This window comes from Protomyctophum parallelum (assembly GCF_964188405.1).
Source record: "Protomyctophum parallelum genome assembly, chromosome: 13".
In the NCBI taxonomy this organism is placed as follows: Eukaryota; Metazoa; Chordata; class Actinopteri; order Myctophiformes; family Myctophidae; genus Protomyctophum; species Protomyctophum parallelum.
In genome coordinates this window covers 43,999,232-44,018,713 of record NC_139708.1, presented here as the reverse complement: position 1 = coordinate 44,018,713, position 19,482 = coordinate 43,999,232, and the positions used below count along the sequence as shown (strand labels likewise).

At 43.0% G+C, this 19,482-nt stretch overlaps 1 pseudogene across 1 annotated transcript in view; it reads right to left on the bottom strand.

Moving 5' to 3' along the window:
* Positions 1-16,886, bottom strand: part of LOC310868704 (large ribosomal subunit protein uL3-like) — an 83,522-nt pseudogene extending 66,636 nt beyond the window's left edge. The window contains exons 1-10 of the transcript in view: positions 16,871-16,886; positions 16,206-16,472; positions 14,451-14,606; positions 10,233-10,451; positions 9,731-9,828; positions 9,314-9,481; positions 8,783-8,934; positions 7,011-7,055; positions 5,924-5,980; positions 5,747-5,842 (exon numbers count right to left, since the gene is read on the bottom strand). The product of the transcript in view is annotated as a large ribosomal subunit protein uL3-like (transcript). The remainder of the gene's footprint in view (positions 1-5,746; positions 5,843-5,923; positions 5,981-7,010; positions 7,056-8,782; positions 8,935-9,313; positions 9,482-9,730; positions 9,829-10,232; positions 10,452-14,450; positions 14,607-16,205; positions 16,473-16,870) is intronic.
* Between the last annotated feature and the right edge of the window lie 2,596 nt (positions 16,887-19,482).

Here is a 19,482-nt window from a genome sequence, read left to right as displayed (position 1 = left end):
CGGTGCGTACGAGCCGGGCGAAACTATTACTTGCGCGCTCTGCTTGCGCAAGTAATGATCCCGATTATTTTCACCAATGTTAATGACGCAATAATAATGTGACGGTCAATGGCTTTGTACTTGCAGAGCAGACCGTCTCACTGTGGGGAGGGGGCCTTTACGATATACTTTCACCAGCAAAATCGGAATTGGCCATAAGAGAGAGAGAGCAAAACATGTAAGGCCATAATCTATCATGTTTAGTTGTTTGTTCATGTCTGCTTACCCGTTGTGTTGTCTGTTGGTTGAACCTCATCTGAAGAGAGAAATGATAAAACTGATGAGTTTCAGTGTAACTAGCACTATAGTAACTAACTTATTTCTTGTGCATGGAGGGGGGGAAGGGTTCAAGGTAGAAAAAGTTTACATTTGAAGCTCTTGCCACAAATCACTCTTGCCACAAATCATAAATATAAAGGCTTATCCACGTTAGATGTGGCAAAGCCTTCCTACAAAACTGCACAACTGAACTTTTTTCTTTTGGGGGGGGGGGGGGGGGACCTCTATGGAGGCAGTGGTCAGCACTGTGGGGAATGAAAGTTTGTATACATCTATGAGAGTCTAAATCTTTGGCTAGATACATAGATGAATATAACATGATCATAGTAAATATACATATACACAATAACAGAATCGCCCATTACAGAACTAAATGCCACATGGAGGAGGAGGTGGAGAGAATCTGAACAATGACATCTGAGTGAACAATGCACTGCTCTCTATAGTTGACAATATGACATAACCTGCAATAAACTAACACTCTCTAAAAATACAAAAATGAAATACAAATTCATGAGCAGATCTCAGCTCCTGTCATATTTACTCACTCCACTCCACACACTCAACAAATCATACAGGAGATTACTGTCATTGCTGAAGTCAGTTTGTTACCTGAACAGACCAACTTCAGTATGTTTTCGGACTTTGATTTGGCCTTCCATCCACACTCCCTCATTGAAGATTCAGTTCCGTCACATTCAGAATCACGAATCCACCATGTAGGTTTCTCTTTAGCACCAGGACTCTCTTTTGTTGAAACAGCACTGCCACAGTTCAACTGTCTGCATACCACAGATGACAAATGAAAGATCCATTTATAAGGGTCCACTTGTCTCCACTCCCCTCCGCTTTTCAACTCCAGTTTACCATCACAGTGACTGGTTCCTCCCACCAATCTGACATCACCATCTGTACAAAGACAAAAAAATCTATATATTAGAGATGTACAATACAAGTAAGATAGATGGCTAGGGGCGAGAAGCGACCTCGCCCGCCGCGTGCACTGGCCATATATGGAGCGAATCTTGGAGGGAATCTTGAGCGTAAGATCAAGATATGCAATGTCAGAACAGGTCAGCTCAGGGTTTGATGAGGGCCCAGGTAGGGCCAGGCCTTAATTCTCGGGCCTATTGAGAACTCTAGTTTTTGCCCTCTGCCAGGCGCGGCTGCACAAATAACTTTAGGGCAGGCCCGTCTAGAGTTTAAATGGACAGGTATCAGTCAAAATGGAGACATCGAAAAGGAAGGATGGATGGGGAACGATCAACATATGGAATGTCAGAACAGGTTATGACATATCCATATACTAATATTGATGACATCAGGGATCTCCATATATGGGCTAAATTGTGACAGCAGGTCGCATTTACTATATGACATCACGGATCTCCATCCCTGATGATGTCATGCGATGTCACGAGACCTGGGCACCATATATGGGGCTTTCCCCATGTATGGGGATTTTGAGAGATACACTGACTGACTGACTGACTGACGGGAAATGCATGATTCCATAGTTAACTGTGACCTTTGCAGCAACCACAGTGGTTATCATGACTGTCACAATATGACCATATTTTGGCATTACTATAGGCTTAAAGGAGAATTCCATGCTAGAAAGCCTTTTTACCTTTCTTACCTTTCTTTGTAGTCGTTACGTCCCCACCTAAGAGGTCCAGGCCTCAATGAATTGACCTCTTTGGTGAGGACGTAACAACTACAAAGAAAGGTAAGAAATCCTTTTAGTATGGAATTCTCCTTTAATATTGATCACAGTCAGGGATCTCCATGTATGGGCATAACAGGGATTATATTAGGGTATCAGCTGGGAATGCCCAAGTATGGAACTTTTTCACGTGATGTCACGATGACCTGGGCACCTGGGGCCTTGCCTGGGGTGAGTGACGGGGATTGCGAGTGAGGTGACAAAAACGCAAGGTTTCATAGTTATCTGCGACCTCCGGTCGCAATAAGCGGTAAGCACCGGTAGGGTATCGTAACTGTACAAAGATCCATATTCCATCCATATTGAACCGATTTCAAAACGATCCCCATTATTTTCACCGAACACAAAACATGTAAGGCAAAATGATCTATAATATGTTGAGTTGTTTGTTCATGTTTGCTTACCTGTTGGTTGAACCCGGCGAGCTGAAGAGAGAAATGATAAATCAATGAGTTTCAGCGTATAGCGCTAGTAACTAACCTTTCCTCCTTGTCCTGTACTTTTACACAAATTGTACAAATAAAGGCTTCTCCACCAACCTTGTAGCTACATTTAGGACACAGAGGTCATGACCTCTGTATGATGTTGTGTTTCCAACAACATACAGATGAATTCAGACATTTTAATGATTCTGCTGAAACGAAACACTGGGTCAGTTTTCCATTCCTGACTTAAGGTGACGCCGTTTCTCTTTTTTGTAAAGATAGTCAGATGACTTTTACTATTGCTTGTGTGTGTGTGTGTGTGTGTGTGTGTGTGTGTGTGTGTGTGTGTGTGTGTGTGTGTGTGTGTGTGACAGATCAGGAGGAGTCAACTCATGGTTTTTATGTGAACTTTGGGCCTTAGTGATTAATCCAGGACCTGAACAAGATCAATAACCTACAGTGTCTACAAACAAATTGTCATAGCTGGCTCTGGCAAAGATTGGGGCAGGAGACGAGGTAAATGTGTAACAAAATGGGATTTATTAAATTAGGCGTATACAAACAATAAACTAAAGGATAAACTGAAGAGCAACAGAACAGAACAGCACGGATCCTGTGAGGTGTGGAGTCAGTAATAACTGGTGTAATGGTGGATGTGTCAAACAGTAGTATAGTGTGTGTGAGGATGTAAAGCATAGCATTAAACATAACAGGACATGGTATGGAGGGAGTCAATTAGCCATTAGCGTAACGAGTCATAGTGTGTGTGTATGTGTGGGGCATAAAATACAAATTCAAGGCAACAACACATCTCCGTATCTATAGGAGATGAGGTGGATACTTTACTATCATAACCTGTTATAAATGAATATTCTCCAGAACAAGAGAGGTTATCAGTATACTATGAGACACAATCTTTAGTAAACTATCTAGAACCATAAAGTTTTACGGTTCTATGTGCAGTGATGCAAAGTAACATGTAAGTAGAACATTTACTCAAGTAAGCTACTAAGTGTCCCTAAGTAGGCGTACAATTTTGACCATTACTTTTTACTTTACTTTAGTTTTCAATACTTTTATGTCTACTCCAGTACTCCACTACATCTCAGAGGCAATTGTACTTTTACTCCACTACAATTATCTGAAAACGTTACTAGTTGTGATTATTATTACAAAACATAAAATGCTCGCACACTGAGGGCTCCATTAATTGCTCCAATGTGACAGGTGCTTTAATGCACCACAACAAAAAATAAAAATGTGCGAGGAATAGCGTTGAGGTGAAAATGTCACAGTATTTTGTGGAACAATAAAGAATCTGTCGCATTTGGAGCCCTCAGTGTGCGAGCGTTTATTGTTCTCTACACTCTAAAACATGTGATCAGTGTGAGATGGTCCAGTCTCAAGGATTACATCTACTTACAGTGCAGCTCCATGGTTAGGGAGGAAAGGAGGAGAGAGGTCACACTCAGCCACGTTACCATCTTCATCCTGCTGCCTGAAGACACCTTCGTCTGCTCCTGTGTCTGCTGAAGCTCCACAGATACCTTCACCCCCTGTATGCTCCTGTTTCTGCTGAAGCTCCACAGATATGCCAGACAGCCACCCACACACACACACCATGTTCCATAGTTCAGACTGACTGTTGACTTTGATAAGAGCTCAATATAATGAAGGACTTTAATTTGGATTTATTTGAGGTTAGGTAAAAAGTTCTTAATGGCGAGGGGGCAAATCTTATTTTTACATAGTAAAATAATATGTACATAAAACGTAAACTGAGGGGGCACAATTTGCACCTGGCACCCCTGTGGCGCCGGGCCTGCCTGGGTGTTTCCCCTTGTGTTCCACTGCGCCCCTGGGATGTGTTTTGGACCCAAATGCAGAACTCATTTCAAAGTAGAATCAGGAAACCCAGGAGGACAGTTTAAAGGGCACGCTGGTCTGCCCTTTAGGTAGCCTGGCGCGGCCGGACTCATAGCGAGGATTCACTGACGTCTCATCAGCCTCTTTAAGGGCCACTTAACCCCTTTTTCAACCAAATCTTATTTTAATGATGTTTGGGAGACAAGAAACCCCGAAAAGTGTTTGTCTCCCAAACATGATTCAAAATAAGATCTGGTTGCAAAAGGGGTTAAGTGGCCCTTTAAGGTGAATGCTTTTAGTTTTAACACATTTCCAGACAGAAAATCTCAATAATGCTGCTTGGAGAACTGTCCGAGCTTCGGATGCAAATATTGCAGATTATGCAGTGTTCTTGCAAAGGCCTTTTGAGAGACATCGGAATGGCTCTCATGATCCCTCTCAGGGTGTCAGTGGATACTAATATTTTGGCAATGATGAGTCAGGGGGTTAGACTTATTACTGTACAGTGAGTGATTAAGTTCACGTCAGCCAAATCCTCAGACACATTTTACAGGAATGCATGTGGCCACTTTAAACACATGCATTTTGGATTTAGAAACACCATGTTAAATGCATTTAAGACTATAGCCAGTCTTAGAGAATATTGCTCTCAATGTCGAGCTACCCAAACACTTTTAAATGCCTTCTACAACAGCACCAATGAACTTAAGTACCCCTGCTGAATTAATTATTGACCAAGCATTTGCAGCACTCCCAATATTGCCGTCTACAAGGTTACTAATACTGACCAAACCATTTCCGTCAGCCACAAGATGTCATATTCCTGACCACCCATCTACCGGTAAATTGATTTGTACACAACTCATCAAATTGATTTGACAAAATGAGCAAAACAGTCTTTGTAAGTTTCTTTTTTTAATCAAGAGGTGTACTGCACGATTACATCAAACCAGCACAAAAGGACAGGGGCTTCAAGCAGTCTTTTCCTTTACCAAGTGGTCCTTCTTGAGTGGTCCCTGTAGAAAGAAAAGTCAGTCCATGCACAGACATAATATTTGCAATTGACCGAGTCAGTCAAGTGTGTTCCCAGAGAGTGAACAGGGAGCTAGCACAAAAGGGCACTGCTCCCCTGCCTCACTGGAGCTCAATCTGGCACTGGAATGGAACCAAAGTTCATAATGGGATGTGAACCAGGTTACGTACAGTGCAGGGGTTGAATGCATCTGATACTAGATACTAGATGACATATGATACTAGATAAATAAAATAGAACAGTACTGGCTATATGCCATGATTTTATGAAACAATTTTACATGGATGGACTGCTGGCACATTTCAGTGCATGTTAGGTGGCTAGCCAGATGTTAAAGTTAAAATTGTCCACTGAAAATGTGCTTGCATCTGATCTCACCATGTGCAGAGTGAGCACCCTCTTTTTGGTCCCGATCACACAGCCCTTCAGCATGATGAAGTCGTTGGTCAGCTCTCCATAATGGACAAAGCCTCCCTGAGAAAATAAAAACATTACATACATTATACAAGTCGAAACAGGAATGCTTCATACTTGCCGACACTAATGCACACTCACCATGGGGTTGATGCTCTTATTGGACAGATCATACTCTGTAGAGGCATATGGATAAATTTAAATGGGATCCATCTTTTATAATGAAAGCAAGGACTGTATAATTTGTAAAACATATTGTAAATCTATAACTTCAAATAACCCAGCTGGGAGACCAATTAAATACCGTGCTGTATTTACCTTGAAAATGAGTGATTAGCCCTTTAAATGACAATCACGGTACCAAAAATAGAAACATACCTTAAAAAAATGATTTGGAGGCAGGATGAAATAAGTTTCGGAGAGAGCTTAAGGTTTAACAATTATTTTAGTCGGTATAAAGTCAATTTACATAGAGAATGTGCTACATGGTTCAGAATATATTTACATCAATATAATTTAGAATAATCAATTGTTGATTCCAAAAAGAACCCGAAGCTGAACTGAACTGAACTCCTCTTCACAGTCTTTGTTCCAGGCTAAATACTGCAGATCCCGTCAGATTTGTTGATATAATGTTCATTGGCTGGAGATGTTTCATGTCCGCAATGTCAGATGACAAAACCAGTGTTGGCTGTCCCTCATTAGTCCAAAGCCTAGATGATGAGGATGGCGTAGCGACGCAGAGTTCATCTTCCTTGGTTCAGTCATTGATGCCCATTGAGGCCTGGAGAGCGGCAGCGCCTAGGCAGGCGTTGCGAGGCAACCTGTAGATAACTTCTTTCCCTGTACCAAGTTACTAGGCCAACTGGCCAAGGTCAAACTAGACTGATAACACAGCAGCTGCATGTTGAATTAAAAACAGCGCCTACAGTATTGAAAGTTTGTATAGCTGGAGGCAGACCCCATGGAGACTGAATAAGGAACATGGTGACTGAATAAGGAGTCAACAAGATATTAAATGGGACAGATGAAAGCATATTTTGACCATAAACATGGATGACATGACATTATGATGATAAGGAGAACAGGCAGTAGGTTAAGAGTAAAATTATGAATAAGGTGACAATATCAATGACCCGGCCTGGCTCATAGTTCAGGAGAAGGAGAATATGACCACTGGACATTAGTTTGTATACAAATAAGACCCTTTTTATCTATCATTCTTCACAACCTTTCCATCCTTGGTGTGGTAGCCCTGGTCGATCTTGTAGATCTACAAAGAGGTGGTGAACGCCTTACAACTCTCATACGTCAAGTGCAAGTTAGAATCTCAAACACTATGGCGAAACCCACCTTCTTGTTGATCTGTGTGGTGGTGGTAGCCCTTCTGACCAGCGGTGGCCGAACGGTTTGCGGAGCGGTCTTGATAACGGAAGGTCGCCAGTTTGAATCCCCGGAACGGCACGTTAAAATTACCACTGCTGAAGAGCCCTTGAGCAAGGCATTGAACCCCTACCATGAAATGTTCCATGAACAGGGTGTGGCTGTAAACAAGCATCTCGAGCTTAGTCCACTTCCCTGGGTAAACAAAGAACTTTGCTTTATGCCAGGCACAGATACAGCAAACCAGCACAGGGGGCTTCAAGCAGTCTATTCCTTGAACAAGCAGTCCTTGAGTGGTTCCTGTAGAAAGAAAAGTCAGTCAGTCCATGCACAGACATATTTGCAATTGACCGAGTCGGTCAAGAGGTGTTCCCAGAGAGTGAACAGGGAGCTAGCACAAAAGGGCACTGCTCCCCTGCCTCACTGGAGCTCACTCTGGCACTGGAATGGAACCAAAGTTCATAATGGGATCTGAACCAGGTTACGTACAGTGCAGGGGTTGCCCATGTATATCAGAAATATACTAGATGTATAACTTGTTTGCACTAATGTAACATTTAAATTGTGCTACACATTAATGCCAGCCAAAATACCCAGGATAAAGTTACATTTGAAATATCCTTATATGTACAGGCACTAGCAGTGGTTTTTCACTGCATGGTATAGGCTCAAGTACTCACTGCATAATACCCAGCCTCAACGTGGTAGTCATAGCGACATCCAACCCTCTGTGTAGGAGTTGCTAAAGAACAACTTTTATGGAAAATATTTCCATTACAACTATCCAGTCAAAGAAAATGTTTCCCATAACATGGATAGGCCATGGCATTTATAAACAGTTAAGCAGACAGTTGAAGCCAGCAACGAAAAGTAGTGTGCAGCCCTTTTAGCATCACCTTAGCTCACCAATGGAACCTCTGAGCCTGAGGCAATAAGTACGAGCCACTCTCCACGACAGAAATATGAAGTTGAGCTATAGTACCATGCGGTGGAAACGAGGCAGAGGTCTTGAAAGCTGCTGTGGTGCAATGAGACATTTGTCTTACCATAAACGCCTTCTTCTCCTCTGCAGTTTGAAAGCGACAGTCGATGAACTTTAGGTGCATCTTCTCCAGGGCACGACAGCTCGTCTGCACCAGCAGAGACTGAAAGGATAAAGGATAAAGGCTCGTCTGCACCAGCAGAGACTGAAAGGATAAAACATTTTATAATGAATTTACCCAGCAGAAGTAGTTCAAGCCAAAGGGTAGTTAACTTAGATCCTCTGGGTTTCTGCACCAAGAGTTTGTTCCCAGAGAATGAACAGGGAGCTATAGCACAAAAGGACACTGCTGTCTCACTGGAGTTCAATCTGGCACTGGAATGGAACCCAAGTTCATAATGGGGGTGTGAACCAGGTTACGAAAAGTGCAGGGGTTGAATGTATCTGACATATGATACTAGATACATGCCATGATTTTATGAAACAATTTTACATGGATGGACTGCTGGCACATTTCACAACCTTTCCATCCTTGGTGTGGTAGCCCTGGCCGATCTACAAAGAGGTGGTTAACGCCTTACAACTCTCATACGTCAAGTGCAATTTAGAATCTCAAATACGAAGGCGTTACCCACCTTGTTGATTTCTGTGCGGTGGTGGTAGCCCTTCTGACCAGCACGGGCCACAGAGAAGGCCACACGAGCAGGATGCCAGGCACCGATACAGCTAGGCAACCTTGCGCAGACCACGACGAGTCTTGCGAGGAAGCTTCTTCGTGTGCCAACGGCTGGCAACACATACACACAACAGAGGTAAGAGGAAACGTTAAGTCTTCACAAACATAGAACCTTGAGTCATACATGCATCCTCAAATGCTAAGATAGACTGCACTCAGTACTCAACATTCAGCAAGGGTTATAAACCCATTCAGTCCACCCGTCGAGAAGCCTCATCACAGACAGACTATCATGTTATAGAAGGCATAACTTCAGCTACCTCTCAGGTATTCACTCCCATTTACTGCATCATGTTTAAGTAAATGCCCATCGAGAATGCAATAAGAGATCATGATTCCTATATTGTCAAAGAAAATGTGAGATGCAGCCCTAGGGAGGCACGAGTGCTGCCAACCACCTTGTTAAACAAAGATTACGCTTGAGGATAATTATGTCATACCCTTGTATCCGTGACCCTTTGTGACTCCAATGACAATCATCTCGTCCTGTGTGAAGACTGTAGATCGGCACGGCCTGTTCCAGCTTCTCACGAGCCCAATCAACCTTGTCAGCGATGGAGCCTCCGTTGAGCTGCACCTCCATGAGGTGAGACTTCTTCTGCTTTGATCAAAACACAGTCAATACATGTTGCATAAAAATGTCACCGCTCTGTAAATGCACATATTTGTGGTGTCAGAAGGAAGGCAGTAGAAAGTGTCCTCATGCGGTTCGGGCGCCATGCCTGACGCAGTTTCCATGGTCTCATCACATACACACAAATATATGAAGTTGAGCTATAGTATTAGGCTGTGGAAACGAGTCAGAGGTCTTGAAAGCTGCTGTGGTGCAATGAGAAATTTGTCTTACCATAAACGCCTTCTTCTCCTCTGCAGTTTGGAAGTGGCATCGATGAACTTTAGGTGGATCTTCTCCAGGGCACGACGGCTCGTCTGCACCAGCAGAGACTGAAAGGATAAAACATTTTATAATGCATTTACCCAGCAGAAGTAGTTCAAGCCAAAGGGTAGTTAACTTAGATCCTCTGGGTTTCCACACCAAGAGTTTGTTCCCAGAGAATGAACAGGGAGCTATAGCACAAAAGGGCACTGCTGTCTCACTGGAGTTCAATCTGGCACTGGAATGGGACCAAAGTTCATAATGGGGTGTGAACCAGGTTACATACAGTGCAGGGGTTGAATGTATCCGACATATGATACTAGATAAATAAAAAAATAAAACAGTACTGGCTATATGCCATGATTTTACATGGATGGACTGCTGGCACATTTCAGTGCATGTTAGATGGCTAGCCAGATGTCCAAGTTAAAATTGTCCACTGAAAATGTGCTTGCATCTGATCTCACCATGCCAGCCTTGTAGCCAAGGAAGGTGGTCAGGTGGATGGGCTTGCTGGCATCATCCTTGGGGAAGCTCTTGACCTTGCCCCGGTGACGCTTGCACCTCATATGGGGCAGGAAGCCCAAGGACCCGTGTCGTGGAGCTGAGAACTTACGGTGGGACTGTGGAGAGTGGAGAAGACCAGTGGTTAGAAACAAGGCTTGTGGGTCGGGCGGGGAGCTGGCGGTGCCTTTAACAAGCCAATGGCCAACACATCCATTATGACAAGTCATTAGTCAACTTTCTACCATTCATTCAACAGTTAAAAACAGTTCTTGTTGTCACTACTGCACTGTAAAATATCCGCAGCGCAGCCTCGTTTAGAGACTAGAGACATCATTCAGCCTGACGTTAGCATTAGCAAGCCTACTGGGCCGTGACTTTGATTGTTGATTTTCAATGTTTCAATGTTACATCTCTTATGACTAGCTGTAGATAACAGTCAACGAATTAAACAGACAAGTAGTGGCCTACTCCCAGTCCAGCAGCCATTTTAAACCTCTGAATAGCCGGTATGGCTAGACCAGAGTAGGGCTAGACATGCATTAATAGGAACATATTATGTAACTTCAAATGTTCATGGCATCAATCTACACAGGCGTGTTTAGCTCCTAAGCATGAATACTTTAAAATTGTAAGAAGCATGAATACGTAGCAGATGGTTTAGATAACAAGTAGATGGCTATCTATGACATGCTCACCATTTTGTCTCCAAGCCGAATGGAGGAGTGTGCATATACAGACGCAAACATTGCAGGATCCAGCGTGAGTGACGTGACTGTGACGGACACGGACCTTGTTCAAGAAACCGCCCATTGAGTACATCACTTTATAGCGGTTAGATGTCACCATCTAATATACCATTAAAAACCCATGTTAGGTTTCTACCTAACAAAAGAGGTCTTCTTCAGGGATCGACAACATTAAGCAGAGTGAACCTCACTTATATAGGGAGGAACACAGGTGAGTTCCATTTGGAGAGGTGTGTCCTCAAATCAGAGTACCCTAAGGAGGTGCAACCAATTATCCAATGTTGTAACGTTTTTTGTTTTTTTATGTATAATGGATATTACAATAGGCTACATTCTCAAAGACCATATGCCCAACACTTTCAGCTTTTTGAGCACTTTACAGTCATCATGTATGATAAAACAAGTGATTTGGAATCTGTCAATGAAGCACGGTGAGAATTGTTCTGCGAGAAGAACAAAACGATGGAACACATTCCACCAACACAAGATGCACTGCTGCAGCACGTGAAGCAATTTGTCTACCAGTCTGGGATCTGGGCCACGTCTGAACTGGCCCAGAAGCCAACACTTACTTGTGATGTTCATCATTATTGTTCTCTATGAGAATGTTTGTACTGAATGTATGCTATGTTTATGTTTTTAGTTCTCACAGCATTTGGGGCATATGTGGCGTTTACGCTAATAAATGTCTGTACAACAAAAGAATGCTGTGTTAGGGGCACGGTGGCAAAGTTGGTAGTGCTGTCGCCTCACAGCTAGAAGGTCCTGGGTTCGATTCCCGCTCGGGGCGCTGTGGGTGCTGGCGGCGTGTTTCCTCCTCCGCGTCATCAGTGCCCATACCCGAAGGCGGGGTTGGCGAAAGGGCCTTTCTGTGTGGAGTTTGCATGTTTGTGGGTACCCTCACAAATAACATGCAGTAATCCTGGTCACTAAACTGCCTCCCCCTGGCCAGCCGGGGCGCCTGATGGAAGGGAAAGGAACTGGTTGGAATAACGTGTTCCTTCCACGCGCTACGTCCAACCAGGGAAACTCCCCCCTGTCAGGTGTAAAGGAGCAACTTGGACACTCAGGCATGAAGGAAGCATGAGTTCAAGTCCGTTGCTCTCCCCTTGTCCCCCATATATGGGGGACTAGGTTGGTGGAGGGTGTGTAGAGCCCAGGATCACATTAGATGATTGACACAGGGGTGAAAAATGGGTTACAAAATCGTGGGATAAAATATATATATATAAAAAAAAGAACGCTGTGTGATCGTATCTATCTACCGAGGGGGCTTCTGTCTGTCTGCCTGCCTGCCTGTCTGTCTGCCTATAAGCCTGTTTTCCATGTCTCCACCACCTCCTGTCCCCTTTAAAATAAAACAGGACTTTGTTTTATCTGCATTTCTATAGAGCGTCGCAGTCCTGCCCCCTACCAGGGCCCAGGAAATGATTCCCCGTTCATTTCCCTCATCGACATTTCAAAAAGTATTTATTTAAAGACATTTTAAGCCTCGTACAAAGCCAACTCGAGTTGTGACAAATCATGACAAACAATTTTTCGGGCAGAACAAATAATTAGAAAGAAGAAGAAAACGGCAGGTTACAACACTTTTTTTGTTGGTTTTCTTCTTTGTAATTATTTGTTTGGTTAAATATTGTGTTTGTTGTCATGATTTGTCACAACTCCAGTTGGCTTTGTACGACGCTTATAAGGTCTTTAAATAAATACGTTTTGAAATGTCTATGGGAAAAATGCATTTGGAACTATTTCCTGGGCCTGGCGTCGTCATGAAAGGGGCCGGGACTGCAACGCTCTATTGGACTTTTAACAAACCGTGACAGATGTTATGTTTGTATAGCTGTATTTGTACTGACCTAGCTTCCAGAGGGAGTCGGTACAAATAAAAAGCTTGTTTACCAACATGGCTAGCCCCAAAGCAACCCTGACTGTTCTGATGATCAACCTGCCAGACACTTCTCTTTTAGGACTTTGGTTAGGCCTCCATAGCACACGTGGGGGCAGATAGTCAAAACAACATACAAAACGAAGACCAATTAACTGTATCCAGAAACTTCTCTGGACAATAATTTGGTCCAGCTGTTCACCTTGATCATGGGCATTTAACATGCCGTTTATTTGATTTTTTTTAATTTGTAGTACTATTCACCTTGCTCATGATCAATCAATCAAACAAAGACAATTAGGAGAGCCATTTCAGCTTAATTGTTGTAGAGTTTCAGTTCCAATTCCACGTGTTTAATTTGTATCCTGACTGAGTTCTCTATCCTGGTTGGATAAAAGTATCCCGACCTGAAAATGCAATTTCTGTTTAATAAAGAGCTGGAGAGACATGGAGACTCCTTTTACTGACAACACTTTATAGAAATGAGTATTATCACAATATAGAGCTTTTTAACAGTTATTTTAACCAGAAAATCACTTACCCTTCATTTAATGTTCAAAAAAAGTACAAGACGTTATGTGAAAAAAATTAAAACATTAGTGGGAGATGCATGGCTTAGTTTGCAAGAAATGTACCGCTGATCTGCACACACACACACACACACACACACACACACACACACACACACACAGAGTGTCACACACACACACACACACACACACACACACACTTCTCTTCTGAGTCATGCCACAAAGAAAACTCAGTGAAAACATAGCTGTGGTTCAATCAAATTATTTATTTTCCAAAGCTTTCGGAAGAGGAGGAACATCACATTTTCAGATATACTTAGCTTTAGAATATGAGTCAACCATTGGCTTCCTCAAATCTGACAGTTGGAATGCCTCATATCATACTGTAGGTCAGTGGTAATATTATAAAGGACAATGAGCAATGAAGAAGAAAAGCTTATAATGGACCACAAGCTGAAAATATACTGTAATGCCAATGGCAGAGTTTAGCTGTAACAGATTCCATATAATACCTAAGTATCTGCTATACCTCTCCCCATGCACGCACGCACAAAGGATGGTGCAATAAGCCGTTGATCTTTGTGTTTTAGGTTTAGATCCTGGAGACTATACTGTAGATTTGTCAATGTTTGTCACCTGAACAGATCACCTCTTTTCTGGAGATAGATGTATCATCCCACTTTAATATACACTCCCTCAGTGAAGCATCATGCGACTCACAAGAGGATCTGATCAACCATACAGGTTGAAGATCTCCAGAATTAATTTCTTTCTCTGAAACAAGAGAGCCACAGTTCAGATGTCTACACACTGTGCCTGCTGTCCGCTCATTCCACTGATAATCATCCACTGTTCTCCACTTTCCCAGGTGATGCAGCTCGAATATACCATTACAGCGACTGGTTCCCCCCACCAACCTGACATCAGTAGCTGTACAGAGACAATAGAATAAGCAGTTGAAAATAATTCTTACTTTTATTGTAAAATAATAATCCAAACCTAAAGTGTAGTTTGTCATTTACCTGAGCAGGTGAGTCCAACAGTCTTGTCAGGTGAGCAGGTGTTTTTAGTTGAGTCTGAGGTTCTACAGTCCTGGAGAGCAGACTCACTGCCTTCACACTGGAACTCTTTGGTTGACATTGGAGCCTTCCCTTCTCCATAGAGCGCCCCCTGGAGGACTGAAGGAGCACCACATTCAAGCTGCCTACAGACCACCTCTGCATCCTGCTGGTCAAAGTCATCTTCACACACTGAGACCCACGACTGAGTAGACTTCACCTCCACTCTGCCTGAACACAAATTAGTGCCATTCACCAACCTCACAGACTCTGGAGAGAGAGAGAGAGAGAGAGAGAGAGAGAGAGAGAGAGAGAGACTCAGTAACCACCACCTGGCAATAGAAACAGGCAGACACGAGCTACACTTTCTGTTACAATGTGACAAATATAAAGACATCAGAGAATCATTCTTCCCTAAATTTAACTCAAAATATAAAGAATTTGAATGCACCATTAATAACTCATCACTTCAATATGTTCTGAGAGAACAATCCAATTTTTGGCAGCAAAATATGTGTGGCGTCATCAACTGACAGCAACTGTATTGCTTGCTGTTCATTATTGTTGGGATGTTTGATATTGTCTCTGTGTGCGCAATGTTGACATTTGTTTTGTTGTATGTATGCTTTTGCAGCATTTTGAAATTTAATAGAGAGAGAGAGACAGACAGACGGAGAGAGAGGGGTTTAGCTACTTATGTAGAGAGTTATTTACGAAGCATAACTTTTAACTTTACAACCCCTAAACGGTTCTTAAATAAAGATATAATTCCTCGTCCTTCTATGAGTGTGTGTGTGTGCGTGCGTACATGCGCGTGTCCGTCCGTTACATAGCTAGTCTCCGACACTGTTGTCCCCATCAATGTGAAACTGTCAACACACACACACACCCTCGATGCCAGAGCATAACCTCCACCCACATTTTTATACGGGCCTGTCAGTGTCACCAGGAGGCCGACCTTTACTTCATAATTGAATTTTGACAGATTTTGCCCACTGATGTTTGGAACAAAGTGCTTCAAATAATAGACACAGCTTCTGATTGCAGTGAATATTTGCACACATTCCCAATAGCCGAGTAAGTCATGGAACCCTTTTCACAGTGTCATGTTATAGCGCCACCGCATGACGTTCCTTAACGATTATATCTGGTTTAAGTATTCTAATTATGATGTACTTTATTTTCTCTATTATTAAGGTTATTGTAGCCTTCAATTTGTATTGGGGGGGGGGGGGGGGATGGGTTCGCAAGACATGGCAAAAAGGTTCAGGTCTCCTGGTATAGATACTGTCATTGTTGAGGTCATTGTTGGTTACCTGAACAGATCACCTCTACTCTGCCTTCTTGTACTTCATTTGGCCTATATGATCCCTTACACTCCCTCAGTGAAGATTCAGATCCACCACAGGAAGATGTCAGCCACCATACAGGTTGCTTTGAACGAGTAAACTTTTTTGTTGAAACAGGAGAGCCACAGTCCAGCTCCCTACACAGTACAGTTGCGAACCTCATGTTCCAATAGTTCAAATCAATTGGTCTCCAATCTCCATTATTTTTCATCTCCACTGTTCCAGCACAGTGACTGGTTCCTCCCACCAACCTGACATCAGGGTCTGTAGTACAAAGACAAGAGCATAAACATACAAAGAAGAAAGAAAAAAAGAAAATAAAGTTTAGGTTGAATGTCAAATTATCCAAAGCACAGACTGTCTTTTATACCTGAGCAGGTGAGTCCAACGGTCTTGTCAGGTGAGCAGGTGTTTCTAGTTGAGTCTGAGGTTCTACAGTCCTGGAGATCAGACTCACTGCCTTCACACTGAAACTCTTTGGTCGACCTTGGAGCCCACCCTTCTCCATAGAGCGCCCCCTGGAGGACTGAAGGAACCCCACAGTCAAGCTGCCGACAGACCACCTCTGCATCCTGCTGGTCAAAGTCACCTTCACACACTGGGACCCATGACTGATTAGACTTCACCTCCACTCTGCCTGAACACAAATTAGGCCCATGGACCAATTTTACAGACCCTGAAGAGAGATAGAGAGGGCGGGATACAATTTAATCTTAAAACGCTGCTTTCTCTGAATCCTTTCTCAGATTGAGGTGCTTGATCAAAAGCATGATGTTAGCGGCTTATTATTAAATTGTTGCTACCTCACAGTTACAATATTAACACTTCGGATGACTTATAAAAACACGGTAGCCAAATTGATTTAGCTTCCGGTTCATTTTGGGGTCTTCAGAATAAAACATCTGGCTTCAGCTAGTGGCAGGGAATTAGGGACAGACTACAGACTGATTCAATGCTGGCAGCAAATGGGTTTTAAAATCAGCACAAATTATCATAATTATTTCGACAGCCTCCACACACTCATTAAGAACATACAGACAATCACTGTCATTTTGTTGTTACCTGAACAGGTCAACTCCAGTGTGTTGTCAGCAGTATTATAATTCCAACTTCCACACTTCCTCAGTAACGATTCAGATTCAGAACAGTCCCTTATTATGAGCCACCATGCCGGTGCACTGTAAGATCCTTGAATCATTTTAGTTGAAACAGGAGTACCACAGCCCAGCTGTCTACACGCTACAGTGGATAACTTCTGCTCCCACCAACTAGGATTTACTGGATACCACTCGTCCTCGTATATCACCTCCAATGTACCAGTACACTTTCTGCTTCCTCCCACCAACCTGAGATCATCAGACTCTGTACAGAGACAATAGAATAGACAGCAAAAAGAAAAGCAATATGTACTTTGATTAAAAAACAAACGTTTTAAGGCTACAATCTGATGTTTAGCTGTTTGAGTAAGATGTGTTCACCTGTTGTGTGGCGTGTTGGTTGAACATGGACAGCTGAAGAGACAAAATATGAAATGAATTAGTTTCAGTTTTCTGTTGAAATGCGACGAGATGGAATTTTGTTTCTCCTGTTTGCAGCCATGTATTTGACATTCAATGTTTGGAAAATGAGTAACTGTATGATTTTATAAATGTAGAGGATTAGCATAAAGTTGATCTCAATACGAAGTGGAAATCGACATTAACATGCATATTCAGTGTGTGTGTGTGTGTGTGTGTGTGCACGTGTGCGTGTGCGTGTATCAAATGAGAGTTTTGTCACAACATTATTAAGGTTCACTGAAGCTTTGCAGTTATTTCTACTTCAGTAGGCCTATTAACAAACCTGCTGCTGCAGAAAACTCACTTATCTAACATTTACTTAATCATTACTTTCAAAATAATGAGAGAGAAAATGTCCCTCTCATTTGTCTCAAGCTCTTCTGAGTGCGAGGCAAACAAACAATGCTGGCACCATTCACAGCGCAGAATGCACAATAATTAAACCTAAAGTTTAGAAGCTGTGTGTGATGAGGAACCATGTGAATACGTTCCACAGCCACAACTCTGCAAGGTCTAATATCTGATGTTATGTTATGTTGCAATGGTTGCATGCCGATATCGCACACTGAGGTACTGCAGAGAAGCTGTCACGATTGCGTGTTTGCTCCGTTGAATCCCTTTGCCCAGCGCAAAGTAACAAATAGATAGATAGATAGATAGATAGATAGATAGATAGATAGATAGATAGATAGATAGATAGATAGATAGATAGATAGATAGATAGATAGATAGATAGATAGATAGATAGGTAGTATAGAGACTGTTACTGTCATAGGTGAAGTGATTGTTACCTGAACAGACCACTTCCATTTTGTGGCGACTGGGAGACTTAGACAACATCGTTCCACACTCCCTCAGTGAAGATTCAGATCCATCACAGTTCGATATCATCCTCCATTTAGGCAACCATGTCCATGGCACATCAGAATGCCTTTGTGTTGAAACAGCAGAGCCACAGTTCAGCTGTCTACACACTACAATTGCTTCCTCCAGTTTCCAGCCATAATGATCATCCATTTGGCTCCACTCTCCCTGGTGTTTCATCTCCAGTGTACCAGTACAGTTACTTGTTCCTCCCACCAACCTGATGTCTGCAGGCTCTGCACAGACAAGAGACAAACATTTGAAAAAGTAACATTACGTTGATTGTAACATAATTGCGACCGTTCGGTCACACCTCCATATATGGTTGTCAGCCCATTACACCTAATGACATCACGCCACCATATGGTCGACTCTCCATATCTATGGCCGTCTCCATATATGAAGATCACAACACTGACCTCATCAAACCCTGGATAGCCATACATGGAGAAGACTGGATCATCACCTAATGAATACCAGACGTGTCATCTTGGTACCAACTCGCCTCGGGCGTACAACCGGCGGAACTGCGCGGCCTGGTATTCCTAAAGTAACTTAAGTAGATATTACTGACCTTAACCTCAATTAAAACCTAACACTTTACCTAAGCCGGCTAGCAAATCTACATCTGGCCTCAAACCCTTAGATCTCTATATATAGAGCTGACCTGTTCTGACATATGTTGATCCTCCCCACCCGTCCTTCCTCTTCGATGTCTCCCTTTTGACTGATAACTGTCCATTTAACATGCCCGGAAATTAAGGCCCAGCCCTACCTAGCCCCTCATCAGACCCTGTACAGTCAAGACACTGCCCCCGCTGCCACCCTTAGATCTCCATATATGGAGCTGATCTGTTCTGACATCCCATATGTTGCTCTGACCTCATCACGCTCAATATATGCTACTACAGAATTCATTCCATATGTTGATCTGACAGTCTGCCGTCACCCGGGCGGATGTGTGCGCGCTCGTCCTCAGGGCGTCTTACCGGTAATCCAAACCTAAGGTGAAGTTTGTATTTTACCTGAGCAGGTGAGTCCAACAGTCTTGTCAGGTGAGCAGGTGTTTCTAGATGAGTCTGAGGTTCTACAGTCCAGGAGAGCAGACTCACTGCCTTCACACTGGAACTCTTTGGTCGACATTGGAGCCTTCCCTTCTCCATAGAGCGCCCCCTGGATGACTGAAGGAGCCCCACAGCCAAGCTCCCTACAGACCACCTCTGC